At 30.7% G+C, this 15692-nt stretch overlaps 1 protein-coding gene across 2 annotated transcripts in view; it reads right to left on the minus strand.

Annotated features, from left to right (window-relative positions):
• LOC129968344 (feline leukemia virus subgroup C receptor-related protein 1-like) overlaps positions 1-1842 on the minus strand; it is a 29274-nt gene extending 27432 nt beyond the window's left edge. The window contains exon 1 of one of the 2 annotated variants that reach the window (XM_056082207.1): positions 1460-1842. The gene's annotated coding sequence lies outside the window, so the exon portion shown is untranslated. The remainder of the gene's footprint in view (positions 1-1459) is intronic. The other variant, XM_056082201.1, reaches the window with a different exon arrangement.
• Positions 1843-15692: the final 13850 nt, after the last annotated feature.

Raw genomic sequence — 15692 nt, forward strand, 5'->3', positions numbered from 1 at the left:
AGAATAAACATTATTATTTCAAAACATTTTAACCTATTGAATAAAAATTACAACATCATTTTTACTGGTTGAATTATTGAATCGAATGAAATGATTTTATTCTTCATAAATCAAAGAAAAATATTTTAATAATTTCAAGGTATTTCGAAAATTTTATAATATACTGTTACTGATGCAATAACTGAATTAGATGGAATTTTTTATTTTTCATAAATGAAAGGATAAATATTATTATCATCATTTCAAAACATTTTTGTGCATTAAATAAAATTTTCAAAATCGTTTTTACTGATTTAATAATTGAATCCAGTGGAATAGTTTTATTCTTCATAAATCAAAGAATAAGCACTTTAATCATTTCAAAACATTTAAGCAATTTTGAAAACTTCATATACACTCTCTCTGGTGTGATAATTGAATCAGATGGAATTTTTTATTCTTCATAAATCTAAGAATAAATATCATCATCATTTCAAAATATTTTATTGTATTGTAGAACATTTATAAAACCATTTTTACTCGCATAATAATTGAATCCAAAGGATTTGTTTTATACTTCATAAATCAAAGAATAAATATTTAAATCATTTCAAAACTTTTAATAGATTTTCTAAACTTTGGCATGCATTGTTACTAATATGATAACCGAATCAGACGTTTTTTTTATTTTTCATAAATCCAACAATAAATATTATTATTATTTCAAAATATTTTAATTCTTTGTAGAACATTTATAACACCGTTTTTATTGGTATAATAATTGAATCGAATGAAATAATTTTATTCATTCTTTATAAAATGTTATTAATAATGAATAAAGTATTATTAAGAATGAATAATTTATGAACAATTATTCATCATTAATAAATCAAAGAATAAATATTTTAATAATTTTAAAACATTTAACATATTTTCACAATTTTAGCATGCTTTGTTTTTGATGCGATAACTAAATCACATGGAATTTTTTAAATTTTAAATAAATCAAAGGATAAATATTATTATCATTTCAAAGCATTTTAGCACATTAAATAAAATTTAAAATATCATTTTCACTGGTTTAATAATTGAATCAAATGGAATAGTTTTATTCTTCATAAATCAAAAATAAATATTTAAATCATTTCAAACCGTTCAATCAACTTTCAAAATTTCTTCAAGCATTGATATTAAAAAGATAATCGAATCACATAGATTTTTTTTCTTCCTAAATCAAATAATAAATATTTTAATTATTTTAGAATATTGAAAGGGTATTAAAAATTGTCCTGCTCTGTTTTTGGTATGAACAATTGATTTAGATGGAATATTCTTATTTTTACACATTAAAAATTAATATTTTAAGATTTAAATTCTCATATTGTAGAATAACATGTTTAAACTAAAATACACAAATGACTTAAACAATAGTATTTTAAACACAGATTTCTAGCAGAAGAAAAGACAGCAGAGTACTTACAATCAACTTCTCGGATACGATCTTTAGAGACAAGTGACAAAAACAGCTTATACAAAGATGATCAAGTAAATATTGATTAAAATACAAAAATAACTCGCTGAATATATTCTTATTCTTTTAGATTGCAACAATCATACATTTCAACGTTTACAATAGAATGTTTTTAAGAATTTAAAATTCGTATTTTTAATCTAGACACTAAATTCAGAATTCAGTCTTCTTCTAGGTTTCAGAATCGTACGACTTTGGCACGCCTGTTGAGAATTGCAAATCATTTATATACCGTGCATGGTCATGACATGGATACCTATCACATAAAATAAATACACATGCCTCTCTTTATTTCAAGCACTCCTTCCAAACGACGAACAACAGCGAAATGGAATCTGCATGTCATTCTGAGACTTATTATGACAAATTCGTAAGGATAAAGATAAATTCTTTAAAATCATTATTTCAGTGGATTCAAAACAGTGGTGAAAGTATTTATTTCCGGTGTATTTCCCCTCGGACTATACAAACTGAGAATAATGGAAATTCATCCAAACCTTTATATATTCAAAAAAAAAAAAAAAAATGCTTTCAAAAGAAAACCGGTTTTTTTTTTCTACTTCTTCCGAATTCGTTGCAGGGCCGCGGTGGCCTGGTGGTAAGGTCTCGGCTTCGGAACCGGAGGGTTTCAGGTTCGAGACCCGCTTCCGCCGAAGAACCGTCGTGTAAGGGGGTCTGTTGCACGTTAAATCTGTCCTGACCAAACGTCCTCCCGCTGGTGTGGCGAGGAGTGGGGAGTGCCAGCTCAGGTGTCGTCCTCGTCATCTGACCGTGGTTCAAAATTACGAGGTACGTCTCAAAATAGCCCTAGTGTTGCTTCAAACGGGACGTTAATATAACTAAAACCTAAATCTAAACCGAATTCGTTGCATAGAGAAATTATAATAATCTTCAAAAAATTTGAACTGCACATTTTGACGAATCTCCACGTTTCCAACCTACCCGAGTTCGAAAAATATATTTTTGGAAACAGCCCGTTTGGCTGGTTGTGACAAAGGTAACTCAAAAACTCTTTGGGCTAGAAGGATGAAATTTGGTATACAATCTTTTCACCAAATTTATCAAATTCTCGTATACGTGGTATAGATAAAGTAGGGCAATCGTCAAAAAATTCGAACTTGACGGTTCGAATCCCTACTTTTCAGACCTCCCTAGGTTCGAAAAACACATTTTTGCAAATGTTCGTCTGTCTGATTGTCTGTGATAGAAATATCTGAAAAATGATTTGAACTATAAAGATGAAATTTGGTATACGGTATTAACACTAAAGTTGCAGATAACTATAAAATTTTGAGCTAAATCTGTTCGGAGGAAGTCTGTCTGTCTGGCTGTTCGAATATGAATATAAGTTAATTCGATGACTACAAAAAGAAGAGAGCTTGAAAGATCTAATTCAATAAACAGATTTAGCATTTATAGCGTACGTATCTGACAAATTTTGAGTCAAATAAAATGTTGACGTCTGTCGGTCTGTCCTTTCAAAAACATGTAAACGCGATTACTCAAAAACGCAGTAACTTAAACAGATCAAATTTGATACAGGATTTTGTGATTATAAGCATAGATTTATATCAAAGTTTTGTTTCGATCGGATGGGAAAAACGTGTCTAAAATACGAATTCGATTTTAGGGTACTATTAACTGCGTACCAGAGATTAATCGCCAAAAAGCTCGCCAAGAACAGTACACTACAGATGTAGTAAATTCACTCCATATATTTCGTAGATTATTGTACACCAATTCCATGAAAAGCCTTTTTTAGGATAACATCTTGATTAAAGTGTAGGGCCGCGGTGGCCTGGTGGGTAGGTCTCGACTCGTGAGCCGTAGGGTTTCAGGTTCGAGACCCGATTCCACCGAAGAACCGTCGTGTAAGGGGGTCTGTGGCACGCCATATCCGTCAGGTCAAACGTCTTCCTGCTAGTGAAGTGAGGAGAGGGGGGTGCCAGCTCAGGTGTCGTCCTCGTCATCTGACCACGGCTCAAAATTACAAGGTCCGTCCCAAAATAGCCCTAGTTTTGCTTTACAACGGGACGTTAATATAACTAAACCTTATTAGACTGTATTTGAAAACGTTTTGGAAAGACCCCTCCCGTTGGTTTTTGTTTCCTGCAAGGATCTACTTTTCCATATATACAGGTTTCGGGTAAAGTTTGAAGAATCCTTTCGTATTCTCTTATATATAAGAATTATTCCTTTATTCTGTCATTCCCAAGGATAAAAATTGTAGATCTTGGTTGTGAATGTCGTGACTATTAATTTTATTTTCAAAACCCCACACATAACCTTTTTGTACTTCTTATGATCGTAAATACAATTAGAGATGTGATTTTATTAATTTTTTTCCCACCCATTGAAACCAGAATTTAACGCAGAATTACAATTTTAGTAACAAGTTCATAGTTTAAAATTCATTTATGTAGAACTGGGTGGGAGGAAATGCCCCATTCAATCCCATTTGGATCAGTGTCTAGGGTACTGGTTAAGAAAAGAAGTAACGTTTAAAGAAAAACAGTAAATTTATTTAAAGTAAACAAAATTAATAGGATATTAACAATTAAGACAGGAACGTTTCATTACATTAAAGTTACAAGTTAAAATATTTAGAGGGCACCAAAGGGCGAATCCTAACAAGATGTCTGCACATAGCAAAACTAACTGCCACCGTAGCGTAAGATTATTAAACACTCATCGCTACTGGAGACGAAGAACCTCCTCTCTCTCTCTTTCTCTTTTTTTCTTTTTTGAGAGAATGCCAACAACTCGCTTTTTACTCAGACTTAAGGTCATATGGCTTAGCATTTTGGATTAACACTTAACACCACACCACACCTCCTTTTCTAGAGTTCATCTGGCCCCATTCCAGTTTGGTATAGATGTAGGTGGACTTTATTTAAAAAAATTACACAACAATTACAAGGAAATAAACAAACAAATGACAAGAACCATAAACAAACAATATAACAAGAAATTATAAAAACTTTGGATTAATAGAACATATGGTGCCGACTATTACAATACAATAAAACTAAATTGAAATCTGGGTGCTTTCGGTATAACAGTGGATTGGTAATGGCCACTAATTAAATCTCTACATTTATTTAAATCTTTAAGTTTTTGAGTACAAAGTTTACACGCTTAGTTAAGTTTAGTTATATTAACGTCCCGAAGTAAAGCAGCACTAGGGATATTTTGGGACGGACCTCTAACTTTGAACCATGGTCAGATGACGAGGACGACACCTGAGCTGGCACCCCCCTCTCCTTACCGCACCACACCAGCTGGAGGACGTTTGGCATGAGGGATTTAACGTGCAACAGACCCCCTTACACACGGTTCTTCTCACGAGCCGAGACCTTACCACCAGGCCACCGCGGCCCAAAGTTTACACGCATCCGAAAGTACAGGTGGTCATCTCTTTGGCCGATTTTATTTGATACATTGATAATCTTGATAAAGATCTACGCCTTACATGCTTAAAACTGTATATCAGATTTCATTTATCGAAAACGTTGCGTTCTTTATTTATGATGTTTAAATGTATTCTGCAATATAGACCAATAGATTGTTAACTTTTTTATGAATTTTATTCAAAATTTTACAGATATCTACAATTGAGATGTATAGATAAAATATTAAGTGATTACTTAAAATTGTGAATAAAATCTAGATTGCTGCGTTTCATTATCATGGTTACAGCCATGCGAAACTACAAAAGATAACAAAGAAAGTACAAAGACAAAAGTGATTCATAATTTAGATGTTATATTTCTGCATCAAATTTTTTCTGTCTAGTTTTTTAGGTTTTTAGTTATTGTGTTAGCTGGCATTTGGGGAATTTACTAGATAGATTTTTTTAGGAAACAAATTTCTTCAAAATTTGATAGAAATCGAAATTTTCTGAAGAAAGCAAATACAGAATTTCTTCTGTTTCGCACAAAACGTTTCTGAATTGTCTTACGTACACATATGCAGATACAATTCCAGGAATGTATTTATCGAAGAATAGTAAAGTGGGGATTGTCAATATCTCGAAACCAAATATTCTGACTATTGTTTTATACAGTTCATATATAGAAAAGTAAAAAAACTGATTTATAAAATTCTCAATATACTCAGTAAAGCATGCTACAAGTTCTCCAATGAAAGTACGGTCTTACTTTTTACCAGGTTCAGGAAAAATTTGTAACTATAATTATAACTTTGTCACTCAGACCCGCCACTAAGGCACATAGTTTAATCTGGCTGACCGGAATGCCACTACAGCATGGTGGGTTCAGTTCAGTTATATTAACGTCCCGTTTAAAGCAACACTAGGTCTATTTTGGGACGGACCTCGTCATTTTGAACCTCGGTCAGATGACGAGGACGACACCTGAGCTGGCACCCCCCCTCTCCACACCACGCCACACCAGTAGGAGGACGTTTGGTCATGACGAATTTAACGTGCACTTTTAACGTGTTCCGACGAATTTAACGTGCACCTTACACGACGGTTCTTCGTGGAATCGGGACACGAACCTGAAACCCTCCGGTTCCGAAGCCGAGATACAGCATGGTGGGAACTAGGGTTGAGTCCTAAAGGCCATCACCGATAACACGATGCAAAGCTTCTCTTGGGAAGCACGTCCCATCGTCGGTATTATGTAGAAGAACCCCACCATTTCTATAGCGCCTCGGGTGTCGAGAACTAACCACCATAATGGAAGCTTCTCATCCTCGCTTCTGAAGTACCCCTCGATGGGAATCCGTAAAACTTTGTAATTACTAATTGAATACACCAACCCTCTCAAAGGCACAAATGACCGGAAAGGAAACTGAATGACCGGACTATCACGACAACAACACTGGTGGGAACTGTGGTTGATTCCTAAGGGCCATCACCAGCCAAGACACAACCCTTCCCTAAGGAAGTACGTCCCGTCATAGATGGGAGGAACCAGACCCCATATTTTAGTGCACCCACAAGTGTGGCGAGAACCATGCCGCAAGCTATTCATCCTCAATTACGAGGTGCCCATTCCCTGTGAAACAGTAAAATTTTGTAAGTCAAATTAAAATTTAAAAATTTTAATGGCTTTCGACTTTATCCAACTCTATTTCATTATTGTTTATACCGTTTATTGCATTTTCGTAAACAACTGATTTATTAAGAATTTCTATGATATCAACAACAAGAGATTTTTATTTAAGGCGATTATATCTAAGGCGGGTTTTTTTTCCAATTATATCTACAGCCAAATCTTCAATTTGGAAAAAAACTGTCATTTAACTCAAAGAAAAGTGTCAAAGTCATTCAATTGCTTCATTGCAATTTCAAATAAAATGATGAATGGAGTTTTAAATCATAACACTTTCCAAATATATAACATTCTTGAACTTTCTTTTTAACACGTGACCGGATGTAGACGTCGAGATAGAATTCTCCATGAATTGCATTTATGTTATAAAAAATAATGCAGCATTTGATGAAATTCGGGTATAAATAATCGACAACAAATAAAAATAAAACGATGGAAGAGATCTCCCTAAAAGTTTCTCGCATATTCTTTAATGAAGGAATGATCTCCCACCCCCAAGCATAAAATGATGTGGACAAGGTCGTGAAATCCATAGTGCTCAGATTTTTATTTTCTGAGCCCTATGCGTGAGAATCTTCTCCTCTATTGTAAATAAACAGCAATAAGGAATACCAAATATAGATTTTAGAGGCCCTTTTTTTCTTGACTGACCGAAGCCAAAATTTGACATAGAACTACAATTGTAACAAGATCACATGCCATATTTTATTTATTTAAGTTGTTGCGTTTTTGTGCTTGCGTGCGTGCGGAACTGATGGGAAAGTGGCCAACTCCTTTGCCGATTTTGTTCAAAATTTGATACTTATCAACATTTTAATGCTAAATCTACGCACCGAATTTTATCTATATAATTCTTAATGTTTTTACATTATCGTTTTCACATTAACTTAAGCAGCTATATAGACGACTTTCTTCAACTGGAATTTCTTACAAAATTTAGGAGAAATTAAAAAGTCTATTGTAAACTCTGCATACCAAATATAACCCATTTAGCCAAATGCGTTTTTAAGCTACTGCTACTTGCTTTTTTAAATTTCTGTTTTTAAGTTACCTTGATTGAAATTTACAAATTTTGTACAAAAAGTTACTTTGATGGAAATCTGAGAATTTTTTATTTTTCATATACCAAATTTCACAATCTAGCTTAAATTGTTTTTGATGTATTATATTCGCAGTGTTCGGTAAATATCATAATCTAAATCTGTTAATAGACATTTAGCAAACGATTCCTTTTCAGACATTTTATAACTGCTACTATTTTTATTTCTGTTAAAATATTATTAAAAAGTAAAAGTAAACGATTTTTTTCTTTGATAAACATATTCTGTTAATATTATTTCGTTTATTTTTTGTATAATAGCTGATGATCAATTGTAAACCTTCTGGAATCTGGCAATGCTTGTAATATACTCTGTTATGTTGAAAGAATAAATAAGCCGATGGAATTCTAAATTGCTTAGAGTACTATTTTAGTTGAAATAATTTAAGATGCTCTGTAATCTATAGTCAGAAGCTTAAGAAAACGAGTAGTTTTCTAGAAAGCATGCAAAACGCAGATAGTCATGATTCCAGAAATGTGATTTTTGAACGATTACAATACTTTTTCTTATATATTGAAGAAAAAACAGTAACTGTTTATTCCTGGAAAAGAAAAACAAAATCAAGCTTTTTTTTACAATCTAATGAATTCTTTATTAAGGAATTAATGGTTACTGCCATTTTTATATGTAAAGAAAAATTAAAAACTCAAAGAATTGACAAAAATATAAACTCCCTTAATTTATCAAAATGGCATTCTATTGCCCATATTTCAAAAAGGTGAAAATGACTCTGCAAATATCAATTGCACAATTTTACCAGGCGGCCTCTACAATATTCTAAAATTAGGAAAAGCGAAAGACGAGAAAGTCGATGTACTTATCTTTAATACAAAAACAGACGTTCAGACACCCTAAAATATTTGACTGGAAAATTGAATTTTTGGAAGGAATTTATATTATTTCTTGTACAATCGATCGAAAAAGTGTACCAAAAGATGTTTATTGCCATAAATCTGTGGTGGTAACATTATAAGCCAGCTAACAACTTCCGGAGAAGAGTGTACACTTTTGTCTAGTGGCTTTGTTACTCGGCTATGAACCCTAACGTTGCGAGTTCGAACTTCAACCCGCACATTGGTGACCCTAGTTCTGAACAACCGCATCCTTCGTTCTGCTGTCGTGGCTCCATCTACCGGCAGCAACCACTCACACACGCTCGCCGTCGCCCGCCATAACACTTGGCGAGATAACAACGTTCGTCGCTCGCCATAACGCTTGGCGCGATAATCACGTTCGTCGCTCGCCATAACTGACGCGATAAACTCTACCGACTCACTGGTGGGGGACTATTGTGGTGGTAACATTTTAAGCCAGCTAACAACTTCCGGAGAAGAGTGTACACTTTTGTCTAGTGGCTTTGTTACTCGGCTATGAACCCTAACGTTGCGAGTTCGAACCTCAACCCGCACAAATCTAAAAATGTCAACTTCAAGATGATATGTCATTTAACTTAACAATATCTCCCCTTTAAAAATTTACAGATAGCATTCACAAGAAGATTTATCTAATCATTTAGATTTGCATAATCTTCAGATTTTTTAGCTTCATCTTACAAATTTTTTGTATTTTAAATTCTTTTCAATAATGAGAAATTTTCGAATATAAAATACTAGACAAATCGGTTTTAAAATAATTAGAAATATGGAAATAAAAAAGATTTAAAGACTATTTTAATCATAATGTAAATATTTAGTCACAAAAAAGTAACTAACGGTTAAATAGTATTTTCAAGCGATATCAATTAAAATAATCAAAAATTCGGATAAATTTAGAATTTAATATCAATGAAATAAATTTAATTTAAATAGATTTTGGAGTAACTAAAAAATAATGATAGATGCTTATTTCCTGTAACAATGCTTTAATTGAATAGAAGCCTAACTACTATAAAGTTGTTAATTTCATTTTCACCAAAAATTTTAAATCATTTTTAAGTATTGCTTCATTTTTAATATTCTTATCTCATAGAGAATATTAAATAAGATTAATTAGTTGTCAAAACTTCTGCTTTATTTTTTTAAAAGAAAATTTCTCAAAATTTGGTGACCCTGTAATATCCACATACAAGGAGTTGATTTTAATTTCATTAAAATAGAATTAATAATAAATTTTATTATTTAGTTTTATTTCTTCATATACTTGACTTTGAAGAAATTCGTACTTTGTTTGGTATTTTGTTTCTGTGCTTTTTTTATTGGTTAATGCCCTCACAAATTATTTCTACAGTAGTTTCTAATAAATTTTTTATTAGTTTCTAATAAAAACTTACTGTAAACGTAAGCGGAATAGAATCTATTACATGAATTGATTTCATCCCCTTCCTTCATTTATACATTCATACAAGAGTAAAAAATTAATCTAAAACCAAGTTAAATGCATGATTTCCTTTCTGATTCATTTGAGCGATTATTCATTCCTTCCAATTTTTTAAAATTGAGATGCCCCCCCCCCAAAGAAAGCGAAAATCATGGTGTACCTTAAATGATAATGGTTAAATTATCCTCAGTGGTATTTTAAGCCTTGTTCCGAAGATGAGATTCGCAATTTTGTGGGTTTCTATTCAAACATTTTTAACTTGTAAATTTCACTTATGAACTTGTAAATTTCACTTTCACTTTTACTTATGAAAATTTACTAGCCCGCTGACAGTTATCTGTCAACGATTTAAACCGAGTGTGCGTCGCTTATTTTTTCAGCAGCGCTAACTAGGGCCAGGAGTGTGACTTAGCTACTTCATGCTAGCAGTACACAAGCCCTTTTTAGAGGGGTGCACATTTCCACACTTCACAGATAGACAACAGAAGAAGAGCAATCATGCCCGAACCGGAACTCGGAATACCCAGATCACGGAGAAGATGAGCTGCCCCTATGCCAGGATCCCGGTAAATTTCAAAATAAATTTAAAATATTAAATGCATTTTAATATTTTTGAAAATGCATTAAATTTTGTTTTTTATAGAGTATTTTAATGAAAAAGGGAACAATTGCCAAATATTCACTACACCTTAAACTATATTTGAAAAAAAAAAAAGACGAAATTTCTTTTGGAGCATTAAGAAACGAAAATTTCAATTGTATATGATATTTTTTTCTTTTTGCCACAAAAACTGACAGAAAAATTTGGGTAGGAAAATCTAGGATTCCCTGTCAGTTGAATGAATGTATGTGGAAGGATTTATTCTGAAAAAAAAAAAAAAAAACTTAAAAGTTTGCATACAGTACGCAAAATAATAACACAACAACTATACACAATGCAATAATGAAAAAAAAAGAAGCGTTGGTGGGGAGTGTGACTTCAAGAACATTGAGGAAGTTAATATTTCTTGGAGAAGGGTTTGATTGAGGAAGGAGACAAAAACTTATTTAGGACTTGGGCCTGGGGAGATCAAATCTTTGTTATCTTGCAATATTTCTAATTTTGATTTTGGACATCTTTGATCAATTGTTTAATCAAAATTACAAAATGATTGTATTTGAAGAGTATGGATATGCATTCGAAATCGTGTGTTTCAAGCTTGAAAAATTGAATGAGTGTAAATCTAAATATGATATATGATGCATTGCATAAAAAATATTTAGTACATTTAGAGAGAACATATTTCTACAGCAACAGGTATTTATACTTTTATTGTACGATGATTAGTTTTGAAAAAGGAAAATAGCATTCACCTGTATTCTATTAGATGGACTGTACGCTAATTTTTAATTTGTATGCACAATATTTTTCTTCTAATTGACTCCGCCAAGGACACATTTCTAATTAAATTTAGATACTCAATATAAAAAATCAAGCCTAGAAGATTCACATATTCTTCCTCTTTGGAGGTTGTTTGAAAATTTTTCTCTTAACAACGCTGTACTCTGTAAAAATAAAAACAGGCGTGTGCTACAGTGCTAATTATAAATATCTTTTCCAAAACCAAAGTCATCTGCCCAAGAAAATCTTAAACGTGAAAAGAGACGGTTCAGAAAGATTAAAATATATAGGAAATCCTGTCCTCCTCGTATCTTTCATGATAGTTGCAATAACAATCTTTATATGCACTCCGATCTAGCAGTAAAACTGGTAGTAGCAGTAATCATTACAAAACAAGACGCAATACATCTAAATCCACGATTAAGTGCCTAGAAATTCAGCTTGTAATTTATCCTAATTATATTATACTACTGTAACACTTATTGTGTCACTAAATACTTAATATTTGCTTATTGCATTGCCAATACACCATTAAAAGGAGAATTGTAAGATTATAGACTTGTAACTTTTCGGAAAGCGTGTAAGTGAAATATGTAAATTTCGCAAAATTGCAAATATATACTACATGTATGATTATAATTTTACAAATATAATCACATATGTTGAATATAAGATGATGTTGATATATTAAGTGCCCGATATAATCATGATAAAATAAATATTTTTTAAAAATTTAGGCATGGGTATAGAGTTCCAAATGGAAACATGTTTTAAAGAACATGAAAAATTTTGTCTTGTGTTTTTTAGTCAACAAGTCCATTGCTGAAAAATTATAAAATATATTATTTATACTGATATTTCGGTCTTGCAAGTTATATTCAATCAAATATTCTTGGCACAATAACAATTTAAAGAATACCAACAACAACAAATTCGACAGTCTGTTTTGAAGCTTTGAATAAAACCATTCAATGAAGGACTCGGGGGGGGGGAGAAACAGAATCTGTTGATTGGATGATCACCTTGAAACAGCAACAGAAATGCTCTATAATCATTTAAAATAATAATATACGAAACTCTTATCTTAAATATTAAATAAGTTCGTAAGTGAAAACTTTAAAAGCTATTAAATTTTTAAATTCTTTCTCAAGATCACTACAAGGTATTGTAAAGTATATGTTCAACTATTAATAGTTTCGTTCTACTTTGAGTAATTTTGTTTGTACACAAGATTATTTAAAATTGTTCAAAATTTCTTTCAATTTCTTTAGAAATGATAAACGTTTTAATGTATTTTTATAAAATTCAAAAATAATTGAAAGCATTTAACCTCAATCTATAAAGAAATTTGCAACTATTTTTTGGGGGGGGGGAGGGGTCAAATGAATAAACCAATCGTGATTAAAATAAATAATTCTGGAAAAAAACTAGAAATGATTTGCTGTAAATATAAAGAGATTAGAATTTAAAACAATTTTGAAGCTCTAATTCAAAATTTTCTTGGATAATAATGTTTTAGGCTTCAATCGTCTCTCTTATCTTTTTCTGGCTTAACTGATTAACTGTTATGTTCTATGTGCACTAATACGAAATGCATACGAAACAATAAATTTATGTTTCGAAATTTAATAGAAATTCATAAATTTGGCACAAAGACAATATATCAAATTTCATTAGTCTAGCTGAAAACGCTGTTGAATTACAGACTGTACTTCCAAAAAAAGTATGTTTTACGGGTTCGGGAAGGTCTGCAACTTAAACATTCGACAAAATATCGAATTCGTATTTTTTTTTTTTTTTGACAATTACAATACTTTCTCTTTCTTTTCTTGCAATACTTTGTATACGAAAAGTTAAAAAAAATTAAATCGTGATTAATTAAATAAATATCCAATTAAAATTTTACAAAACTCTTTTCTTAGAGAATAATTTTAAGCCGAGAAGTATTTTCAAACATAATTTATTTACTCTAGGTCCAACAATCTGCCTTGCCAAGGTCCAAAGTCTTGCCTGCCTAGGTCCAACATTCTGCCTTTTAAATTATTTTTGCTTCATGCAGTGTATGGAGAGTATGCTAGTTTAAAGTTGTTATTTAGTTGTAAGTTGAAATAGACATCAACATGAACGAATAAAAATGAGTATTTAAAACTTCGTCCGATATTTAATTTAAACTTATTTTTGTTTTTATGCTCGATGTACTATAGAGGAGACGTTGTACCTTGGACGTAGGCAAGCTCGAATCACTAACCGTTATCTGGGCGTGGGCTAATACTTTGCTGAAATCAGGTTAAATTATCTCAAACAATAATCAGCAGTATTTTGTAGGAACTTTTTGTCTACTACCAGATGTTTTTTTAGTGGCTATAAAATTATATTTTCTAAATAAAAAAATATAATTTTTAAAGAATTATGTTTCTTTATATTCATTATTTCAAAAGCTATTTAAGGATTTTTCCCATATTCCATTTTATCGAGTATAATTTGGTAAGTAAACCTATTTGTTGTTTCTAAGTTCAAACATAACATGTAGAGTTTATCACAAGTTTGAAGTGTCGATTGACGTTTCTTCTATAATCTATAAATCTATAAAATCGTAATCCATAAAATCTAAATTCAAGGAAAATATGTCATTCAACTTGGAAGCCTGTCCACTTTAAAAATAAGAAAATCACATTCACATAAGGGGTATTTACATATTTATATTTGCATAATTTTCAAATTATCTAATTGCAATCAATACTTTTTCATCTTTTAAATTATTAAAAATAATATTTCAGAAATAAAATTTTAGACAAATCGGTTGTAAATAACCGCTAACATACAAAAAAGAAACCTATTTCATATGTGCAAATCTAATCATTTGTGCATTTCTATTTCATATTTCAATATGTGCAAATATAATGAATAGGTCACAGTTCACATACTTTCCCTCATTTCCATCTTTAATATGTAACACGGAATTGAAAAATTTAAGATTAATGTTTTTTAAGTTTATTTTTAGGAGTCAATAAATCTCACTAGAGAAGAATTAAAAATGCATTTTTTGCTAGCATAATTATCTACAAATAAATAATATTTATATTATTATTTACAAGTAAATAAGAGTTAAATTCATGCCATTTATAAGTAATAGTCATTTTCAAATTTCATTGTTTAAGATAATCAATATTCTGGATAAGTTTAGCTATTGATATTTTTTTTAAAAAAGGCTTAATTTAAAAGGTTTTGGAAACAACTGAAAAATAAAAGACAAACGATTATTTTTTCAAACATTCATTTATAAATGAAATATAAATAGCATATTACATGCTCAAATTTCTACCAAACGATATTTTATACCATTTTTAAAAATTGTTTGTATTTAATCTATCAATTTCTATCACACGATTATTTTTTAAAAATCCTTTTTAAGAATTTTTTTATCTCTTGTTCGCAGAAAGAATATTTAATAAAAATAGTTACTTTACTCAAAAAGATTTTAATTTTTGTTTAGTTTTCTACTTTTTTTTCTAGAAAATAAGGATTTTGAAAAACTTTAGTGACACTTTATTATCTACAATTATGGAGGTGTTTTTTTTTAGTATTTTATTCAATAATGTTTTATATATATATATATACATGTAATATTAATCAAATTCGTAATACAGAATTTTAGTTATATATTTTCATCCTTAATTAAAAATCTCGAAAATCAATTCTACTAATGTAATTAGCCCCATATATCTCAAGCAAAACTTCATCTGAAATGATGTATACACCAAGTTTCGTCAAAATACATTAACTAGAGCAATGTCTTTATAAATCTGAGTAGAATCACTCTAATTATAATCATTTTGTACTTACTCTAGCACGTACAGAAGTTTTTTACGATGACCACACTATAAAGCATTGCTTATTTTACATTTTAAAATAAAGCATGATGTTTATATAAACATTTTGTTTCAGTTAATTCGTTTATCACGTTCAGACTTCGACATTGCAAAGCTAAATTCTATGACTTCTAAATTTTTCAAAAACTTAAAAAAAATTCGTGAATTTATCGTTTATTGTATGCGAGTCAATTAAGCACTGATTTTACTTTTGTACAATTTGATGTGATTTGATTATAAATCAATTAATTATCTGAAAGTATCTAAATTATTTATCTTCAGATATTGAATAATTTTATTTGACGAATTCAAACTATAAATATCATCACCTTTAAAATAAACAAAATGCATTCGCTTATTTCTTTTCCTTACTTTGAAATTGTTAAATTAATTAAATGAGAGCAAATGATTTCTGCTCTTCTATTAATTAATTTT

Source organism: Argiope bruennichi, chromosome 1 (assembly GCF_947563725.1).
Source record: "Argiope bruennichi chromosome 1, qqArgBrue1.1, whole genome shotgun sequence".
Classification (NCBI taxonomy): domain Eukaryota; kingdom Metazoa; phylum Arthropoda; class Arachnida; order Araneae; family Araneidae; genus Argiope; species Argiope bruennichi.